Below are 24,702 nucleotides of genomic sequence, written 5' to 3' on the forward strand. Positions count from 1 at the left end.
ATTGCACAGCTTAGAGCCTACTTGTAAAGTAAGAGGCCTAACAGACATGCTACCTAAGATTCCCTACTAGTACATATGCTAAAGCCTAACTGACTTTATGAAAACATGTATTTCCATATTTTTAAACACATCAACTAAGCAAATTATTCAACCAGATCCATTTAAATTCAAGCTTGACTCACAATCTGATTTTAGGCACATGACCAGGATGTTACATGTAATCTACCATGTCTGTCTCTGCATGCAGTATGTGTGTCTCTCCTCATACTATTCCACTGGCTCTACTGGCACAAAACAGACCACATATATATAAGCAAGACATAACATTCCTTTTTCATTTCAATGGCACACCCTGTTTCTTCATTGCACAGCTTAGAGCCTACTTGTAAAGTAAGAGGCCTAACAGACATGCTGCCTAAGATTCCCTACTAGTACATATGCTAAAGCCTAACTAACTTTAAGAAAACATGTATTTCCATATTTTTAAACACATCAACTAAGCAAATTATTCACCCAGATCCATTTAAAATCGAGCTTGACTCGCAGTGTGATCTTAGGCACATGACCAGGATGTTACATGTAATCTACAATGTCTGTCTCTGCATGCAGTATGTGTGTCTCTGCTCATACTATTTCACTATCTATACTGGCAAAAACAGCCCACCTATATATAAGCAAGACATAACATTCCTTTTTCATTTCAACGGCACACCCTGGATCTTCATTGCACAGTTTAGAGCCTACTTGTTAAGTAAGATGCCTAACAGACATGCTGCCTAAGATTCCCTACTAGTACATATGCTAAAGCCTAACTGACTTTAGGAAAACATGTATTTCCATATTTTTAAACACATCAACTAAGCAAATTATTCACCCAGATCCATTTAAAATCGAGCTTGACTCGCAGTGTGATCTTATGCACATGACCAGGATGTTACATGTAATCTACCATGTCTGGCTCTGCATGCAGTATGTGTGTCTCTGCTCATACTATTTCACTGTCTCTACTGGCAAAAAACAGACCACATATATATAAGCAAGACATAACATTCCTTTTTTATTTCAATGGCACACCCTGTTTCTTCATTGCACAGATTACAGCCTACTTGTAAAGTAAGAGGCCTAACAGACATGCTACCTAAGATTCCCTACTAGTACATATGCTAAAGCCTAACTGACTTTAAGAAAACATGTATTTCCATATTTTTAAACAGATCAACTAAGCAAATTATTCAACCAGATCCATTTAAAATCAAGCTTGACTCACAATCTGATCTTAGGCACATGACAAGGATGTTACATGTAATCTACCATGTCTGTCTCTGCATGCAGTATGTGTGTCTCTGCTCATACTATTTCACTGTCTCTACTGGCAAAAAACAGACCACATATATATATAAGCAAGACATAACATTCCTTTTTCATTTCAACGGCACACCCTAGATCTTGATTCCACAGCTTAGAGCCTACTTGCAAAGTAAGAGGCCTAACAGACATGCTGCCTAAGATTCCCTACTAGTACATATGCTAAAGCCTAACTGACTTTAAAAAAACATGTATTTCCATATTTTTAAACACATCAACTAAGGAAATTATTAACCCAGATCCATTTAAAATCGAGCTTGACTCACAGTGCGATCTTAGGCACATGACCAGGATGTTACATGTAATCTACCATGTCTGTCTCTGCATGCAGTATGTGTGTCTCAACTCATACTATTTCACTGTCTCTACTGGCAAAAAACAGCCCACCTATATATAAGCAAGACATAACATTCCTTTTGCATTTCAACGGCACACCCCGCATCTTGATTGCACAGCTTAGAGCCTATTTCTGAAGTAAGAGGCCTAACACACATGCTGCCTAAGATTCCCTTCTAGAACATATACTAAAGCCCAACTGATTTTAAAAAAACATGTACTTCCATATTTTTAAACACATCAACTAAGCAAATTATTCACCCAGATCCATTTAAAATCGAGCTTGACTCACAGTGTGATCTTAGGCACGTGACCAGGATGTTACATGTAATCTATCATGTCTGTCTCCTCTGCATGCAGTATGTGTGTCTCTGCTCATACTATTTCACTGTCTCTACTGGCACAAAACATACCACATATATATAAGGAAGACATAACATTCCTTTTTCATTTCAATGGCACACCCTGTTTCTTCATTGCACAGCTTAGAGCCTACTTGTAAAGTAAGAGGCCTACCAGACATGCTGCCTAAGATTCCCTACTAGTACATATGCTAAAGCCTAACTAACTTTAAGAAAACATGTATTTCCATATTTTTAAACACATCAACTAAGCAAATTATTCACCCAGATCCATTTAAAATCGAGCTTGACTCACAGTGTGATCTTAGGCACATGACCAGGATGTTACATGTACTCTACAATGTCTGTCTCTGCATGCAGTATGTGTGTCTCTGCTCATACTATTTCACTATCTATACTGGCAAAAAACAGCCCACCTATATATAAGCAAGACATAACATTCCTTTTTCATTTCAACAGCACACCCTGGATCTTCATTGCACTGCTTAGAGCCTACTTGTAAAGTAAGAGGCCTAACAGACATGCTGCCTAAGATTCCCTACTAGTACATATGCTAAAGCCTAACTGACTTTAGAAAAACATGTATTTCCATATTTTTAAACACATCAACTAAGCAAATTATTCACCAAGATCCATTTAAAATCGAGCTTGACTCACAGTGTGATCTTAGGCACATGACCAGGATGTTACATGTAATCTACCATGTCTGGCTCTGCATGCAGTATGTGTGTCTCTGCTCATACTATTTCACTATCTATACTGGCAAAAAGCAGCCCACCTATATATAAGCAAGACATAACATTCCTTTTTCATTTCAACAGCACACCCTGGATCTTCACTGCACAGCTTAAAGCCTACTTGTTAAGTAAGAGGCCTAACAGACATGCTGCCTAAGATTCCCTACTAGTACATATGCTAAAGCCTAACTGACTTTAGGAAAACATGTATTTCCATATTTTTGAACACATCAACTAAGCAAATTATTCACCCAGATCCATTTAAAATCGAGCTTGACTCACAGTGTGATCTTAGGCACATGACCAGGATGTTACATGTAATCTACCATGTCTGGCTCTGCATGCAGTATGTGTGTCTCTGCTCATACTATTTCACTATCTATACTGGCAAAAAACATCCCACCTATATATAAGCAAGTCATAACATTCCTTTTTCATTTCAACAGCACACCCTGGATCTTCATTGCACTGCTTAGAGCCTACTTGTAAAGTAAGAGGCCTAACAGACATGCTGCCTAAGATTCCCTACTAGTACATATGCTAAAGCCTAACTGACTTTAGAAAAACATGTATTTCCATATTTTTAAACACATCAACTAAGCAAATTATTCACCCAGATCCATTTAAAATCGAGCTTGACTCACAGTGTGATCTTAGGCACATGACCAGGATGTTACATGTAATCTACCATGTCGGGCTCTGCATGCAGTATGTGTGTCTCTGCTCATACTATTTCACTGTCTCTACTGGCAAAAAACAGACCACATATATATATAAACAAGACATAACATTCCTTTTTTATTTCAATGGCACACCCTGTTTCTTCATTGCACAGCTTACAGCCTACTTGTAAAGTAAGAGGCCTAACAGACATGCTACCTAAGATTCCCTACTAGTACATATGCTAAAGCCTAACTGACTTTAAGAAAACATGTATTTCCATATTTTTAAACACATCAACTAAGCAAATTATTCAACCAGATCCATTTAAAATCAAGCTTGACTCACAATCTGATCTTAGGCACATGACCAGGATGTTACATGTAATCTACCATGTCTGTCTCTGCATGCAGTATGTGTGTCCCTCCTCATACTATTCCACTGTCTCTACTGGCACAAAACAGACCACATATATTTAAGCAAGACATAACATTCCTTTTTCATTTCAATGGCACACCCTGTTTCTTCATTGCACAGCTTAGAGCCTACTTGTAAAGTAAGAGGCCTAACAGACATGCTGCCTAAGATTCCCTACTAGTACATATGCTAAAGCCTAACTAACTTTAAGAAAACATGTATTTCCTTATTTTTAAACACATCAACTAAGCAAATTATTCACCCAGATCCATTTAAAATCGAGCTTGACTCACAGTGTGATCTTAGGCACGTGACCAGGATGTTACATGTAATCTATCATGTCTGTCTCCTCTGCATGCAGTATGTGTGTCTCTGCTCATACTATTTCACTGTCTCTACTGGCACAAAACATACCACATATATATAAGGAAGACATAACATTCCTTTTTCATTTCAATGGCACACACTGTTTCTTCATTGCACAGCTTAGAGCCTACTTGTAAAGTAAGAGGCCTACCAGACATGCTGCCTAAGATTCCCTACTAGTACATATGCTAAAGCCTAACTAACTTTAAGAAAACATGTATTTCCATATTTTTAAACACATCAACTAAGCAAATTATTCACCCAGATCCATTTAAAATCGAGCTTGACTCACAGTGTGATCTTAGGCACATGACCAGGATGTTACATGTACTCTACAATGTCTGTCTCTGCATGCAGTATGTGTGTCTCTGCTCATACTATTTCACTATCTATACTGGCAAAAAACAGCCCACCTATATATAAGCAAGACATAACATTCCTTTTTCATTTCAACAGCACACCCTGGATCTTCATTGCACTGCTTAGAGCCTACTTGTAAAGTAAGAGGCCTAACAGACATGCTGCCTAAGATTCCCTACTAGTACATATGCTAAAGCCTAACTGACTTTAGAAAAACATGTATTTCCATATTTTTAAACACATCAACTAAGCAAATTATTCACCAAGATCCATTTAAAATCGAGCTTGACTCACAGTGTGATCTTAGGCACATGACCAGGATGTTACATGTAATCTACCATGTCTGGCTCTGCATGCAGTATGTGTGTCTCTGCTCATACTATTTCACTATCTATACTGGCAAAAAGCAGCCCACCTATATATAAGCAAGACATAACATTCCTTTTTCATTTCAACAGCACACCCTGGATCTTCACTGCACAGCTTAAAGCCTACTTGTTAAGTAAGAGGCCTAACAGACATGCTGCCTAAGATTCCCTACTAGTACATATGCTAAAGCCTAACTGACTTTAGGAAAACATGTATTTCCATATTTTTGAACACATCAACTAAGCAAATTATTCACCCAGATCCATTTAAAATCGAGCTTGACTCACAGTGTGATCTTAGGCACATGACCAGGATGTTACATGTAATCTACCATGTCTGGCTCTGCATGCAGTATGTGTGTCTCTGCTCATACTATTTCACTATCTATACTGGCAAAAAACAGCCCACCTATATATAAGCAAGTCATAACATTCCTTTTTCATTTCAACAGCACACCCTGGATCTTCATTGCACTGCTTAGAGCCTACTTGTAAAGTAAGAGGCCTAACAGACATGCTGCCTAAGATTCCCTACTAGTACATATGCTAAAGCCTAACTGACTTTAGAAAAACATGTATTTCCATATTTTTAAACACATCAACTAAGCAAATTATTCACCCAGATCCATTTAAAATCGAGCTTGACTCACAGTGTGATCTTAGGCACATGACCAGGATGTTACATGTAATCTACCATGTCGGGCTCTGCATGCAGTATGTGTGTCTCTGCTCATACTATTTCACTGTCTCTACTGGCAAAAAACAGACCACATATATATATAAACAAGACATAACATTCCTTTTTTATTTCAATGGCACACCCTGTTTCTTCATTGCACAGCTTACAGCCTACTTGTAAAGTAAGAGGCCTAACAGACATGCTACCTAAGATTCCCTACTAGTACATATGCTAAAGCCTAACTGACTTTAAGAAAACATGTATTTCCATATTTTTAAACACATCAACTAAGCAAATTATTCAACCAGATCCATTTAAAATCAAGCTTGACTCACAATCTGATCTTAGGCACATGACCAGGATGTTACATGTAATCTACCATGTCTGTCTCTGCATGCAGTATGTGTGTCCCTCCTCATACTATTCCACTGTCTCTACTGGCACAAAACAGACCACATATATTTAAGCAAGACATAACATTCCTTTTTCATTTCAATGGCACACCCTGTTTCTTCATTGCACAGCTTAGAGCCTACTTGTAAAGTAAGAGGCCTAACAGACATGCTGCCTAAGATTCCCTACTAGTACATATGCTAAAGCCTAACTAACTTTAAGAAAACATGTATTTCCTTATTTTTAAACACATCAACTAAGCAAATTATTCACCCAGATCCATTTAAAATCGAGCTTGACTCACAGTGTGATCTTAGGCACGTGACCAGGATGTTACATGTAATCTATCATGTCTGTCTCCTCTGCATGCAGTATGTGTGTCTCTGCTCATACTATTTCACTGTCTCTACTGGCACAAAACATACCACATATATATAAGGAAGACATAACATTCCTTTTTCATTTCAATGGCACACACTGTTTCTTCATTGCACAGCTTAGAGCCTACTTGTAAAGTAAGAGGCCTACCAGACATGCTGCCTAAGATTCCCTACTAGTACATATGCTAAAGCCTAACTAACTTTAAGAAAACATGTATTTCCATATTTTTAAACACATCAACTAAGCAAATTATTCACCCAGATCCATTTAAAATCGAGCTTGACTCACAGTGTGATCTTAGGCACATGACCAGGATGTTACATGTACTCTACAATGTCTGTCTCTGCATGCAGTATGTGTGTCTCTGCTCATACTATTTCACTATCTATACTGGCAAAAAACAGCCCACCTATATATAAGCAAGACATAACATTCCTTTTTCATTTCAACAGCACACCCTGGATCTTCATTGCACAGCTTAAAGCCTACTTGTTAAGTAAGAGGCCTAACAGACATGCTGCCTAAGATTCCCTACTAGTACATATGCTAAAGCCTAACTGACTTTAGGAAAACATGTATTTCCATATTTTTGAACACATCAACTGAGCAAATTATTCACCCAGATCCATTTAAAATCGAGCTTGACTCACAATCTGATCTTAGGCACATGACCAGGATGTTACATGTAATCTACCATGTCTGGCTCTGCATGCAGTATGTGTGTCTCTGCTCATACTATTTCACTATCTATACTGACAAAAAACAGCCCACCCATATATAAGCAAGACATAACATTCCTTTTTCATTTCAACAGCACATCCTGGATCTTCATTGCACTGCTTAGAGCCTACTTGTAAAGTAAGAGGCCTAACAGACATGCTGCCTAAGATTCCCTACTAGTACATATGCTAAAGCCTAACTGACTTTAGAAAAACATGTATTTCCATATTTTTAAACACATCAACTAAGCAAATTATTCACCCAGATCCATTTAAAATCGAGCTTGACTCACAGTGTGATCTTAGGCACATGACCAGGATGTTACATGTAATCTACCATGTCTGGCTCTGCATGCAGTATGTGTGTCTCTGCTCATACTATTTCACTGTCTCTACTGGCAAAAAACAGACCACATATATATATAAACAAGACATAACATTCCTTTTTTATTTCAATGGCACACCCTGTTTCTTCATTGCACAGCTTACAGCCTACTTGTAAAGTAAGAGGCCTAACAGACATGCTACCTAAGATTCCCTACTAGTACATATGCTAAAGCCTAACTGACTTTAAGAAAACATGTATTTCCATATTTTTAAACACATCAACTAAGCAAATTATTCAACCAGATCCATTTAAAATCAAGCTTGACTCACAATCTGATCTTAGGCACATGACCAGGATGTTACATGTAATCTACCATGTCTGTCTCTGCATGCAGTATGTGTGTCCCTCCTCATACTATTCCACTGTCTCTACTGGCACAAAACAGACCACATATATTTAAGCAAGACATAACATTCCTTTTTCATTTCAATGGCACACCCTGTTTCTTCATTGCACAGCTTAGAGCCTACTTGTAAAGTAAGAGGCCTAACAAACATGCTGCCTAAAATTCCCTACTAGTACATATGCTAAAGCCTAACTAACTTTAAGAAAACATGTATTTCCATATTTTTAAACACATCAACTAAGCAAATTATTCAACCAGATCCATTCAAAATCAAGCTTGACTCACAATCTGATCTTAGGCACATGACCAGGATGTTACATGTAATCTACCATGTCTGTCTCTGCATGCAGTATGTGTGTCCCTCCTCATACTATTCCACTGTCTCTACTGGCACAAAACAGACCACATATATTTAAGCAAGACATAACATTCCTTTTTCATTTCAATGGCACACCCTGTTTCTTCATTGCACAGCTTAGAGCCTACTTGTAAAGTAAGAGGCCTAACAAACATGCTGCCTAAAATTCCCTATTAGTACATATGCTAAAGCCTAACTAACTTTAAGAAAACATGTATTTCCATATTTTTAAACACATCAACTAAGCAAATTATTCACCCAGATCCATTTAAAATCGAGCTTGACTCGCAGTGTGATCTTAGGCACATGACCAGGATGTTACATGTAATCTACAATGTCTGTCTCTGCATGCAGTATGTGTGTCTCTGCTCATACTATTTCACTATCTATACTGGCAAAAACAGCCCACCTATATATAAGCAAGACATAACATTCCTTTTTCATTTCAACGGCACACCCTGGATCTTCATTGCACAGCTTAGAGCCTACTTGTTAAGTAAGAGGCCTAACAGACATGCTGCCTAAGATTCCCTACTAGTACATATGCTAAAGCCTAACTGACTTTAGGAAAACATGTATTTCCATATTTTTAAACACATCAACTAAGCAAATTATTCACCCAGATCCATTTAAAATCGAGCTTGACTCACAGTGTGATCTTATGCACATGACCAGGATGTTACATGTAATCCACCATGTCTGGCTCTGCATGCAGTATGTGTGTCTCTGCTCATACTATTTCACTATCTCTACTAGCAAAAAACAGACCATATATATATAAGCAAGACATAACATTCCTTTTTTATTTCAATGGCACACCCTGTTTCTTCATTGCACAGATTACAGCCTACTTGTAAAGTAAGAGGCCTAACAGACATGCTACCCAAGATTCCCTACTAGTACATATGCTAAAGCCTAACTGACTTTAAGAAAACATGTATTTCCATATTTTTAAACTCATCAACTAAGCAAATTATTCAACCAGATCCATTTAAAATCAAGCTTGACTCACAATCTGATCTTAGGCACATGACCAGGATGTTACATGTAATCTAACATGTCTGTCTCTGCATGCAGTATGTGTGTCTCTGCTCATACTATTTCACTGTCTCTACTGGCAAAAAACAGACCACATATATATAAGCAAGACATAACATTCCTTTTTCATTTCAACGGCACACCCTGGATCTTGATTCCACAGCTTAGAGCCTACTTGTAAATTAAGAGGCCTGACAGACATGCTGCCTAAGATTCCCTACTAGTACATATGCTAAAGCCTAACTGACTTTAAGAAAACATGTATTTCCATATTTTTAAACACATCAACTAAGGAAATTATTAACCCAGATCCATTTAAAATCGAGCTTGACTCACAGTGCGATCTTAGGCACATGACCAGGATGTTACATGTAATCTACCATGTCTGTCTCTGCATGCAGTATGTGTGTCTCTGCTCATACTATTTCACTGTCTCTACTGGCAAAAAACAGACCACATATATATAAGCAAGACATAACATTCCTTTTTCATTTCAAAGGCACACCCTGCATCTTGATTGCACAGCTTAGAGCCTATTTCTGAAGTAAGAGGCCTAACACACATGCTGCCTAAGATTCCCTACTAGAACATATACTAAACCCCAACTGATTTTAATAAAACATGTACTTCCATATTTTTAAAGACATCAACTAAGCATATTATTCACCCAGATCCATTTAAAATCAAGCTTGACTCACAGTGTGATCTTAGGCACATGACCAGGATGTTACATGTAATCTACCATGTCTGTCTCTGCATGCAGTATGTGTGTCTCTGCTCATACTATTTCACTGTCTCTACTGGCAAAAAACAGACCACATAAATATAAGCAAGACATAACATTCCTTGTTTATTTCAATGGTACACCCTGTTTCTTCATTGCACAGCTTAGAGCCTACTTGTAAAGTAAGAGGCCTAACAGATGTGCTGCCTAAGACTCCCTACTAGTACATATGCTAAAGCCAAACTGACTTTAAGAAAACATGTATTTCCATATTTTTAAACACATCAACTAAGCAAATTATTCACCCAGATCCATTTAAAATCGAGCTTGACTCGCAGTGTGATCTTAGGCACATGACTGGATGTTACATGTAATCTACAATGTCTGTCTCTGCATGCAGTATGTGTGTCTCTGCTCATACTATTTCACTATCTATACTGGCAAAACAGCCCACCTATATATAAGCAAGACATAACATTCCTTTTTCATTTCAACGGCACACCCTGGATCTTCATTGCACAGCTTAGAGCCTACTTGTTAAGTAAGAGGCCTAACAGACATGCTGCCTAAGATTCCCTACTAGTACATATGCTAAAGCCTAACTGACTTTAGGAAAACATGTATTTCCATATTTTTAAACACATCAACTAAGCAAATTATTCACCCAGATCCATTTAAAATCGAGCTTGACTCACAGTGTGATCTTATGCACATGACCAGGATGTTACATGTAATCTACCATGTCTGGCTCTGCATGCAGTATGTGTGTCTCTGCTCATACTATTTCACTGTCTCTACTGGCAAAAAACAGACCACATATATATAAGCAAAACATAACATTCCTTTTTTATTTCAATGGCACACCCTGTTTCTTCATTGCACAGATTACAGCCTACTTGTAAAGTAAGAGGCCTAACAGACATGCTACCTAAGATTCCCTACTAGTACATATGCTAAAGCCTAACTGACTTTAAGAAAACATGTATTTCCATATTTTTAAACACATCAACTATGCAAATTATTCAACCAGATCCATTTAAAATCAAGCTTGACTCACAATCTGATCTTAGGCACATGACCAGGATGTTACATGTAATCTACCATGTCTGTCTCTGCATGCAGTATGTGTGTCTCTGCTCATACTATTTCACTGTCTCTACTGGCAAAAAACAGACCACATATATATAAGCAAGACATAACATTCCTTTTTCATTTCAACGGCACACCCTGGATCTTGATTCCACAGCTTAGAGCCTACTTGTAAAGTAAGAGGCCTGACAGACATGCTGCCTAAGATTCCCTACTAGTACATATGCTAAAGCCTAACTGACTTTAAGAAAACATGTATTTCCATATTTTTAAACACATCAACTAAGGAAATTATTAACCCAGATCCATTTAAAATCGAGCTTGACTCACAGTGCGATCTTAGGCACATGACCAGGATGTTACATGTAATCTACCATGTCTGTCTCTGCATGCAGTATGTGTGTCTCTGCTCATACTATTTCGCTGTCTCTACTGGCAAAAAACAGACCACATATATATAAGCAAGACATAACATTCCTTTTTCATTTCAAAGGCACACCCTGCATCTTGATTGCACAGCTTAGTGCCTATTTCTGAAGTAAGAGGCCTAACACACATGCTGCCTAAGATTCCCTACTAGAACATATACTAAACCCCAACTGATTTTAAAAAAACATGTACTTCCATATTTTTAAAGACATCAACTAAGCATATTATTCACCCAGATCCATTTAAAATCAAGCTTGACTCACAGTGTGATCTTAGGCACATGACCAGGATGTTACATGTAATCTACCATGTCTGTCTCTGCATGCAGTATGTGTGTCTCTGCTCATACTATTTCACTGTCTCTACTGGCAAAAAACAGACCACATAAATATAAGCAAGACATAACATTCCTTGTTTATTTCAATGGTACACCCTGTTTCTTCATTGCACAGCTTAGAGCCTACTTGTAAAGTAAGAGGCCTAACAGATGTGCTGCCTAAGACTCCCTACTAGTACATATGCTAAAGCCAAACTGACTTTAAGAAAACATGTATTTCCATATTTTTAAACACATCAACTAAGCAAATTATTCACCCAGATCCATTTAAAATTAAGCTTGACTCACAGTGTGATCTTAGGCACATGACCAGGATGTTACATGTAATCTACCATGTCTGTCTCTGCATGCAGTATGTGTGTCTCTGCTCATACTATTTCACTGTCTCTACTGGCAAAAACAGACCACATATATATATAAGCAAGACATAACATTCCTTTTTCATTTCAACGGTACACCCTGGATCTTTATTCCACAGCTTAGAGCCTACTTGTAAAGTAACAGGCCTTAACAGACATGCTGCCTAACATTCCCTACTAGTACATATGCTAAAGCCTAACTGACTTCAAGAAAACATGTATTTACATATTTTTAAACACATCAACTAAGCAAATTATTCACCCAGATCCATTTAAAATCAAGCTTGACTCACAGTGTGATCTTAGACACATGACCAGGATATAACATGTAATCTACCATGTCTGTCTCTGCATGCAGTATGTGTGTCTCAACTCATACTATTTCACTGTCTCTACTGGCAAAAAACAGCCCACCGATATATAAGCAAGACATAACATTCCTTTTGCATTTCAACGGCACACCCTGCATCATGATTGCACAGCTTAGAGCCTATTTCTGAAGTAAGAGGCCTAACACACATGCTGCCTAAGATTCCCTTCTAGAACATATACTAAAGCCCAACTGATTTTAAAAAAACATGTACTTCCATATTTTTAAACACATCAACTAAGCAAATTATTCACCCAGATCCATTTAAAATCGAGCTTGACTCACAGTGTGACCTTAGGCACGTGACCAGAATGTTACATGTAATCTATCATGTCTGTCCCCTCTGCATGCAGTATGTGTGTCTCTGCTCATACTATTTCACTGTCTCTACTGGCACAAAACATACCACATATATATAAGCAAGACATAGCATTCCTTTTTCATTTCAATGGCACACCCTGTTTCTTTATTGCACAGCTTAGAGCCTACTTGTAAAGTAAGAGGCCTAACAGACATGCTGCCTAAGATTCCCTACTAGTACATAAGCTAAAGCCTAACTAACTTTAGGAAAACATGTACTTCCATATTTTTAAACACATCAACTAAGCAAATTATTCACCCATATCCATTTAAAATCGAGCTTGACTCACAGTGTGATCTTAGGCACGTGACCAGAATGTTACATGTAATCTATCATGTCTGTCTCCTCTGCATGCAGTATGTGTGTCTCTGCTCATACTATTTCACTGTCTCTACTGGCACAAAACATACCACATATATATAAGCAAGACATAACATTCCTTTTTTATTTCAATGGCACACCCTGTTTCTTTATTGCACAGCTTAGAGCATACTTGTAAAGTAAGAGGCCTAACAGACATGCTGCCTAAGATTCCCTACTAGTACATATGCTAAAGACTAACTAACTTTAAGAAAACATGTATTTCCATATTTTTAAACACATCAACTAAGCAAATTATTCACCCAGATCCATTTAAAATCGAGCTTGACTCACAGTGTGATCTTAGGCTCATACTATTTCACTATCTATACTGGCAAAAAACAGCCCACCTATATATAAGCAAGACATAACATTCCTTTTTCATTTCAACAGCACACCCTGGATCTTCATTGCACAGCTTAGAGCCTACTTGTAAAGTAAGAGGCCTAACAGACATGCTGCCTAAGATTCCCTACTAGTGCATATGCTAAAGCCTAACTGACTTTAGGAAAACATGTATTTACATATTTTTAAACACATCAACTAAGCAAATTATTCACCCAGATCCATTTAAAATCGAGCTTGACTCACAGTGTGATCTTAGGCACATGACCAGGATGTTACATGTAATCTACCATGTCTGGCTCTGCATGCAGTATGTGTGTCTCTGCTCATACTATTTCACTGTCTCTACTGGCAAAAAACAGACCACATATATATAAGCAAGACATAACATTCCTTTTTTATTTCAATGGCACACCCTGTTTCTTCATTGCACAGATTACAGCCTACTTGTAAAGTAAGAGGCCTAACAGACATGCTACCTAAGATTCCCTACTAGTACATATGCTAAAGCCTAACTGACTTTAAGAAAACATGTATTTCCATATTTTTAAACTCATCAACTAAGCAAATTATTCAACCAGATCCATTTAAAATCAAGCTTGACTCACAATCTGATCTTAGGCACATGACCAGGATGTTACATGTAATCTACAATGTCTGTCTCTGCATGCAGTATGTGTGTCTCTGCTCATACTATTTCACTGTCTCTACTGGCAAAAAACAGACCACATATATATAAGCAAGACATAACATTCCTTTTTCATTTCAACGGCACACCCTGGATCTTGATTCCACAGCTTAGAGCCTACTTGTAAATTAAGAGGCCTGACAGACATGCTGCCTAAGATTCCCTACTAGTACATATGCTAAAGCCTAACTGACTTTAAGAAAACATGTATTTCCATATTTGTAAACACATCAACTAAGGAAATTATTAACCCAGATCCATTTAAAATCGAGCTTGACTCACAGTGCGATCTTAGGCACATGACCAGGATGTTACATGTAATCTACCATGTCTGTCTCTGCATGCAGTATGTGTGTCTCTGCTCATACTATTTCACTGTCTCTACTGGCAAAAAACAGACCACATATATATAAGCAAGACATAACATTCCTTTTTCATTTCAAAGGCACACCCTGCATCTTGATTGCACAGCTTAGAGCCTATTTCTGAAGTAAGAGGCCTAACACACATGCTGCCTAAGATTCCCTACTAGAACATATACTAAACCCCAACTGATTTTAATAAAACATGTACTTCCATATTTTTAAAGACATCAACTAAGCATATTATTCACCCAGATCCATTTAAAATCAAGCTTGACTCACAGTGTGATCTTAGGCACATGACCAGGATGTTACATGTAATCTACCATGTCTGTCTCTGCATGCAGTATGTGTGTCTCTGCTCATACTATTTCACTGTCTCTACTGGCAAAAAACAGACCACATAAATATAAGCAAGACATAACATTCCTTGTTTATTTCAATGGTACACCCTGTTTCTTCATTGCACAGCTTAGAGCCTACTTGTAAAGTAAGAGGCCTAAAAGATGTGCTGCCTAAGACTCCCTACTAGTACATATGCTAAAGCCAAACTGACTTTAAGAAAACATGTATTTCCATATTTTTAAACACATCAACTAAGCAAATTATTCACCAGATCCATTTAAAATCGTGCTTGACTCGCAGTGTGATCTTAGGCACATGACTGGATGTTACATGTAATCTACAATGTCTGTCTCTGCATGCAGTATGTGTGTCTTCGCTCATACTATTTCACTATCTATACTGGCAAAAACAGCCCACCTATATATAAGCAAGACATAACATTCCTTTTTCATTTCAACGGCACACCCTGGATCTTCATTGCACAGCTTAGAGCCTACTTGTTAAGTAAGAGGCCTAACAGACATGCTGCCTAAGATTCCCTACTAGTACATATGCTAAAGCCTAACTGACTTTAGGAAAACATGTATTTCCATATTTTTAAACACATCAACTAAGCAAATTATTCACCCAGATCCATTTAAAATCGAGCTTGACTCACAGTGTGATCTTATGCACATGACCAGGATGTTACATGTAATCTACCATGTCTGGCTCTGCATGCAGTATGTGTGTCTCTGCTCATACTATTTCACTGTCTCTACTGGCAAAAAACAGACCACATATATATAAGCAAAACATAACATTCCTTTTTTATTTCAATGGCACACCCTGTTTCTTCATTGCACAGATTACAGCCTACTTGTAAAGTAAGAGGCCTAACAGACATGCTACCTAAGATTCCCTACTAGTACATATGCTAAAGCCTAACTGACTTTAAGAAAACATGTATTTCCATATTTTTAAACACATCAACTATGCAAATTATTCAACCAGATCCATTTAAAATCAAGCTTGACTCACAATCTGATCTTAGGCACATGACCAGGATGTTACATGTAATCTACCATGTCTGTCTCTGCATGCAGTATGTGTGTCTCTGCTCATACTATTTCACTATCTATACTGGCAAAAACAGCCCACCTATATATAACAAAGACATAACATTCCTTTTTCATTTCAACGGCACACCCTGGATCTTGATTCCACAGCTTAGAGCCTACTTGTAAAGTAAGAGGCCTGACAGACATGCTGCCTAAGATTCCTTACTAGTACATATGCTAAAGCCTAACTGACTTTAAGAAAACATGTATTTCCATATTTTTAAACACATCAACTAAGGAAATTATTAACCCAGATCCATTTAAAATCGAGCTTGACTCACAGTGCGATCTTAGGCACATGACCAGGATGTTACATGTAATCTACCATGTCTGTCTCTGCATGCAGTATGTGTGTCTCTGCTCATACTATTTCGCTGTCTCTACTGGCAAAAAACAGACCACATATATATAAGCAAGACATAACATTCCTTTTTCATTTCAAAGGCACACCCTGCATCTTGATTGCACAGCTTAGAGCCTATTTCTGAAGTAAGAGGCCTAACACACATGCTGCCTAAGATTCCCTACTAGAACATATACTAAACCCCAACTGATTTTAAAAAAACATGTACTTCCATATTTTTAAAGACATCAACTAAGCATATTATTCACCCAGATCCATTTAAAATCAAGCTTGACTCACAGTGTGATCTTAGGCACATGACCAGGATGTTACATGTAATCTACCATGTCTGTCTCTGCATGCAGTATGTGTGTCTCTGCTCATACTATTTCACTGTCTCTACTGGCAAAAAACAGACCACATAAATATAAGCAAGACATAACATTCCTTGTTTATTTCAATGGTACACCCTGTTTCTTCATTGCACAGCTTAGAGCCTACATGTAAAGTAAGAGGCCTAACAGATGTGCTGCCTAAGACTCCCTACTAGTACATATGCTAAAGCCAAACTGACTTTAAGAAAACATGTATTTCCATATTTTTAAACACATCAACTAAGCAAATTGTTCACCCAGATCCATTTAAAATTAAGCTTGACTCACTGTGTGATCTTAGGCACATGACCAGGATGTTACATGTAATCTACCATGTCTGTCTCTGCATGCAGTATGTGTGTCTCTGCTCATACTATTTCACTGTCTCTACTGGCAAAAACAGACCACATATATATATAAGCAAGACATAACATTCCTTTTTCATTTCAACGGTACACCCTGGATCTTTATTCCACAGCTTAGAGCCTACTTGTAAAGTAACAGGCCTTAACAGACATGCTGCCTAACATTCCCTACTAGTACATATGCTAAAGCCTAACTGACTTTAAGAAAACATGTATTTCCATATTTTTAAACACATCAACTAAGCAAATTATTCACCCAGATCCATTTAAAATCAAGCTTGACTCACAGTGTGATCTTAGACACATGACCAGGATATAACATGTAATCTACCATGTCTGTCTCTGCATGCAGTATGTGTGTCTCAACTCATACTATTTCACTGTCTCTACTGGCAAAAAACAGCCCACCGATATATAAGCAAGACATAACATTCCTTTTGCATTTCAACGGCACACCCTGCATCATGATTGCACAGCTTAGAGCCTATTTCTGAAGTAAGAGGCCTAACACACATGCTGCCTAAGATTCCCTTCTAGAACATATACTAAAGCCCAACTGATTTTAAAAAAACATGTACTTCCATATTTTTAAACACATCAACTAAGCAAATTATTCACCCAGATCCATTTAAAATCGAGCTTGACTCACAGTGTGACCTTAGGCACGTGACCAGAATGTTACATGTAATCTATCATGTCTGTCTCCTCTGCATGCAGTATGTGTGTCTCTGCTCATACTATTTCACTCTCTCTACTGGCACAAAACATACCACATACATATAAGCAAGACATAGCATTCCTTTTTCATTTCAATGGCACACCCTGTTTCTTTATTGCACAGCTTAGAGCCTACTTGTAAAGTAAGAGGCCTAACAGACATGCTGCCTAAGATTCCCTACTAGTACATAAGCTAAAGCCTAACTAACTTTAAGAAAACATGTACTTCCATATTTTTAAACACATCAACTAAGCAAATTATTCACCCATATCCATTTAAAATCGAGCTTGACTCACAGTGTGATCTTAGGCACGTGACCAGAATGTTACATGTAATCTATCATGTCTGTCTCCTCTGCATGCAGTATGTGTGTCTCTGCTCATACTATTTCACTGTCTCTACTGGCACAAAACATACCACATATATATAAGGAAGACATAACATTCCTTTTTCATTTCAATGGCACACACTGTTTCTTCATTGCACAGCTTAGAGCCTACTTGTAAAGTAAGAGGCCTACCAGACATGCTGCCTAAGATTCCCTACTAGTACATATGCTAAAGCCTAACTAACTTTAAGAAAACATGTATTTCCATATTTTTAAACACATCAACTAAGCAAATTATTCACCCAGATCCATTTAAAATCGAGCTTGACTCACAGTGTGATCTTAGGCACATGACCAGGATGTTACATGTACTCTACAATGTCTGTCTCTGCATGCAGTATGTGTGTCTCTGCTCATACTATTTCACTATCTATACTGGCAAAAAACAGCCCACCTATATATAAGCAAGACATAACATTCCTTTTTCATTTCAACAGCACACCCTGGATCTTCATTGCACAGCTTAAAGCCTACTTGTTAAGTAAGAGGCCTAACAGACATGCTGCCTAAGATTCCCTACTAGTACATATGCTAAAGCCTAACTGACTTTAGGAAAACATGTATTTCCATATTTTTGAACACATCAACTGAGCAAATTATTCACCCAGATCCATTTAAAATCGAGCTTGACTCACAATCTGATCTTAGGCACATGACCAGGATGTTACATGTAATCTACCATGTCTGGCTCTGCATGCAGTATGTGTGTCTCTGCTCATACTATTTCACTATCTATACTGACAAAAAACAGCCCACCCATATATAAGCAAGACATAACATTCCTTTTTCATTTCAACAGCACATCCTGGATCTTCATTGCACTGCTTAGAGCCTACTTGTAAAGTAAGAGGCCTAACAGACATGCTGCCTAAGATTCCCTACTAGTACATATGCTAAAGCCTAACTGACTTTAGAAAAACATGTATTTCCATATTTTTAAACACATCAACTAAGCAAATTATTAACCCAGATCCATTTAAAATCGAGCTTGACTCACAGTGTGATCTTAGGCACATGACCAGGATGTTACATGTAATCTACCATGTCTGGCTCTGCATGCAGTATGTGTGTCTCTGCTCATACTATTTCACTGTCTCTACTGGCAAAAAACAGACCACATATATATATAAACAAGACATAACATTCCTTTTTTATTTCAATGGCACACCCTGTTTCTTCATTGCACAGCTTACAGCCTACTTGTAAAGTAAGAGGCCTAACAGACATGCTACCTAAGATTCCCTACTAGTACATATGCTAAAGCCTAACTGACTTTAAGAAAACATGTATTTCCATATTTTTAAACACATCAACTAAGCAAATTATTCAACCAGATCCATTTAAAATCAAGCTTGACTCACAATCTGATCTTAGGCACATGACCAGGATGTTACATGTAATCTACCATGTCTGTCTCTGCATGCAGTATGTGTGTCCCTCCTCATACTATTCCACTGTCTCTACTGGCACAAAACAGACCACATATATTTAAGCAAGACATAACATTCCTTTTTCATTTCAATGGCACACCCTGTTTCTTCATTGCACAGCTTAGAGCCTACTTGTAAAGTAAGAGGCCTAACAAACATGCTGCCTAAAATTCCCTACTAGTACATATGCTAAAGCCTAACTAACTTTAAGAAAACATGTATTTCCATATTTTTAAACACATCAACTAAGCAAATTATTCAACCAGATCCATTCAAAATCAAGCTTGACTCACAATCTGATCTTAGGCACATGACCAGGATGTTACATGTAATCTACCATGTCTGTCTCTGCATGCAGTATGTGTGTCCCTCCTCATACTATTCCACTGTCTCTACTGGCACAAAACAGACCACATATATTTAAGCAAGACATAACATTCCTTTTTCATTTCAATGGCACACCCTGTTTCTTCATTGCACAGCTTAGAGCCTACTTGTAAAGTAAGAGGCCTAACAAACATGCTGCCTAAAATTCCCTATTAGTACATATGCTAAAGCCTAACTAACTTTAAGAAAACATGTATTTCCATATTTTTAAACACATCAACTAAGCAAATTATTCACCCAGATCCATTTAAAATCGAGCTTGACTCGCAGTGTGATCTTAGGCACATGACCAGGATGTTACATGTAATCTACAATGTCTGTCTCTGCATGCAGTATGTGTGTCTCTGCTCATACTATTTCACTATCTATACTGGCAAAAACAGCCCACCTATATATAAGCAAGACATAACATTCCTTTTTCATTTCAACGGCACACCCTGGATCTTCATTGCACAGCTTAGAGCCTACTTGTTAAGTAAGAGGCCTAACAGACATGCTGCCTAAGATTCCCTACTAGTACATATGCTAAAGCCTAACTGACTTTAGGAAAACATGTATTTCCATATTTTTAAACACATCAACTAAGCAAATTATTCACCCAGATCCATTTAAAATCGAGCTTGACTCACAGTGTGATCTTATGCACATGACCAGGATGTTACATGTAATCCACCATGTCTGGCTCTGCATGCAGTATGTGTGTCTCTGCTCATACTATTTCACTATCTCTACTGGCAAAAAACAGACCATATATATATAAGCAAGACATAACATTCCTTTTTTATTTCAATGGCACACCCTGTTTCTTCATTGCACAGATTACAGCCTACTTGTAAAGTAAGAGGCCTAACAGACATGCTACCCAAGATTCCCTACTAGTACATATGCTAAAGCCTAACTGACTTTAAGAAAACATGTATTTCCATATTTTTAAACTCATCAACTAAGCAAATTATTCAACCAGATCCATTTAAAATCAAGCTTGACTCACAATCTGATCTTAGGCACATGACCAGGATGTTACATGTAATCTAACATGTCTGTCTCTGCATGCAGTATGTGTGTCTCTGCTCATACTATTTCACTGTCTCTACTGGCAAAAAACAGACCACATATATATAAGCAAGACATAACATTCCTTTTTCATTTCAACGGCACACCCTGGATCTTGATTCCACAGCTTAGAGCCTACTTGTAAATTAAGAGGCCTGACAGACATGCTGCCTAAGATTCCCTACTAGTACATATGCTAAAGCCTAACTGACTTTAAGAAAACATGTATTTCCATATTTTTAAACACATCAACTAAGGAAATTATTAACCCAGATCCATTTAAAATCGAGCTTGACTCACAGTGCGATCTTAGGCACATGACCAGGATGTTACATGTAATCTACCATGTCTGTCTCTGCATGCAGTATGTGTGTCTCTGCTCATACTATTTCACTGTCTCTACTGGCAAAAAACAGACCACATATATATAAGCAAGACATAACATTCCTTTTTCATTTCAAAGGCACACCCTGCATCTTGATTGCACAGCTTAGAGCCTATTTCTGAAGTAAGAGGCCTAACACACATGCTGCCTAAGATTCCCTACTAGAACATATACTAAACCCCAACTGATTTTAATAAAACATGTACTTCCATATTTTTAAAGACATCAACTAAGCATATTATTCACCCAGATCCATTTAAAATCAATCTTGACTCACAGTGTGATCTTAGGCACATGACCAGGATGTTACATGTAATCTACCATGTCTGTCTCTGCATGCAGTATGTGTGTCTCTGCTCATACTATTTCACTGTCTCTACTGGCAAAAAACAGACCACATAAATATAAGCAAGACATAACATTCCTTGTTTATTTCAATGGTACACCCTGTTTCTTCATTGCACAGCTTAGAGCCTACTTGTAAAGTAAGAGGCCTAACAGATGTGCTGCCTAAGACTCCCTACTAGTACATATGCTAAAGCCAAACTGACTTTAAGAAAACATGTATTTCCATATTTTTAAACACATCAACTAAGCAAATTATTCACCCAGATCCATTTAAAATCGAGCTTGACTCGCAGTGTGATCTTAGGCACATGACTGGATGTTACATGTAATCTACAATGTCTGTCTCTGCATGCAGTATGTGTGTCTCTGCTCATACTATTTCACTATCTATACTGGCAAAACAGCCCACCTATATATAAGCAAGACATAACATTCCTTTTTCATTTCAACGGCACACCCTGGATCTTCATTGCACAGCTTAGAGCCTACTTGTTAAGTAAGAGGCCTAACAGACATGCTGCCTAAGATTCCCTACTAGTACATATGCTAAAGCCTAACTGACTTTAGGAAAACATGTATTTCCATATTTTTAAACACATCAACTAAGCAAATTATTCACCCAGATCCATTTAAAATCGAGCTTGACTCACAGTGTGATCTTATGCACATGACCAGGATGTTACATGTAATCTACCATGTCTGGCTCTGCATGCAGTATGTGTGTCTCTGCTCATACTATTTCACTGTCTCTACTGGCAAAAAACAGACCACATATATATAAGCAAAACATAACATTCCTTTTTTATTTCAATGGCACACCCTGTTTCTTCATTGCACAGATTACAGCCTACTTGTAAAGTAAGAGGCCTAACAGACATGCTACCTAAGATTCCCTACTAGTACATATGCTAAAGCCTAACTGACTTTAAGAAAACATGTATTTCCATATTTTTAAACACATCAACTATGCAAATTATTCAACCAGATCCATTTAAAATCAAGCTTGACTCACAATCTGATCTTAGGCACATGACCAGGATGTTACATGTAATCTACCATGTCTGTCTCTGCATGCAGTATGTGTGTCTCTGCTCATACTATTTCACTGTCTCTACTGGCAAAAAACAGACCACATATATATAAGCAAGACATAACATTCCTTTTTCATTTCAACGGCACACCCTGGATCTTGATTCCACAGCTTAGAGCCTACTTGTAAAGTAAGAGGCCTGACAGACATGCTGCCTAAGATTCCCTACTAGTACATATGCTAAAGCCTAACTGACTTTAAGAAAACATGTATTTCCATATTTTTAAACACATCAACTAAGGAAATTATTAACCCAGATCCATTTAAAATCGAGCTTGACTCACAGTGCGATCTTAGGCACATGACCAGGATGTTACATGTAATCTACCATGTCTGTCTCTGCATGCAGTATGTGTGTCTCTGCTCATACTATTTCGCTGTCTCTACTGGCAAAAAACAGACCACATATATATAAGCAAGACATAACATTCCTTTTTCATTTCAAAGGCACACCCTGCATCTTGATTGCACAGCTTAGTGCCTATTTCTGAAGTAAGAGGCCTAACACACATGCTGCCTAAGATTCCCTACTAGAACATATACTAAACCCCAACTGATTTTAAAAAAACATGTACTTCCATATTTTTAAAGACATCAACTAAGCATATTATTCACCCAGATCCATTTAAAATCAAGCTTGACTCACAGTGTGATCTTAGGCACATGACCAGGATGTTACATGTAATCTACCATGTCTGTCTCTGCATGCAGTATGTGTGTCTCTGCTCATACTATTTCACTGTCTCTACTGGCAAAAAACAGACCACATAAATATAAGCAAGACATAACATTCCTTGTTTATTTCAATGGTACACCCTGTTTCTTCATTGCACAGCTTAGAGCCTACTTGTAAAGTAAGAGGCCTAACAGATGTGCTGCCTAAGACTCCCTACTAGTACATATGCTAAAGCCAAACTGACTTTAAGAAAACATGTATTTCCATATTTTTAAACACATCAACTAAGCAAATTATTCACCCAGATCCATTTAAAATTAAGCTTGACTCACAGTGTGATCTTAGGCACATGACCAGGATGTTACATGTAATCTACCATGTCTGTCTCTGCATGCAGTATGTGTGTCTCTGCTCATACTATTTCACTGTCTCTACTGGCAAAAACAGACCACATATATATATAAGCAAGACATAACATTCCTTTTTCATTTCAACGGTACACCCTGGATCTTTATTCCACAGCTTAGAGCCTACTTGTAAAGTAACAGGCCTTAACAGACATGCTGCCTAACATTCCCTACTAGTACATATGCTAAAGCCTAACTGACTTCAAGAAAACATGTATTTACATATTTTTAAACACATCAACTAAGCAAATTATTCACCCAGATCCATTTAAAATCAAGCTTGACTCACAGTGTGATCTTAGACACATGACCAGGATATAACATGTAATCTACCATGTCTGTCTCTGCATGCAGTATGTGTGTCTCAACTCATACTATTTCACTGTCTCTACTGGCAAAAAACAGCCCACCGATATATAAGCAAGACATAACATTCCTTTTGCATTTCAACGGCACACCCTGCATCATGATTGCACAGCTTAGAGCCTATTTCTGAAGTAAGAGGCCTAACACACATGCTGCCTAAGATTCCCTTCTAGAACATATACTAAAGCCCAACTGATTTTAAAAAAACATGTACTTCCATATTTTTAAAC

This window comes from Lissotriton helveticus, chromosome 2_1, assembly GCF_964261635.1.
Source record: "Lissotriton helveticus chromosome 2_1, aLisHel1.1, whole genome shotgun sequence".
Classification (NCBI taxonomy): domain Eukaryota; kingdom Metazoa; phylum Chordata; class Amphibia; order Caudata; family Salamandridae; genus Lissotriton; species Lissotriton helveticus.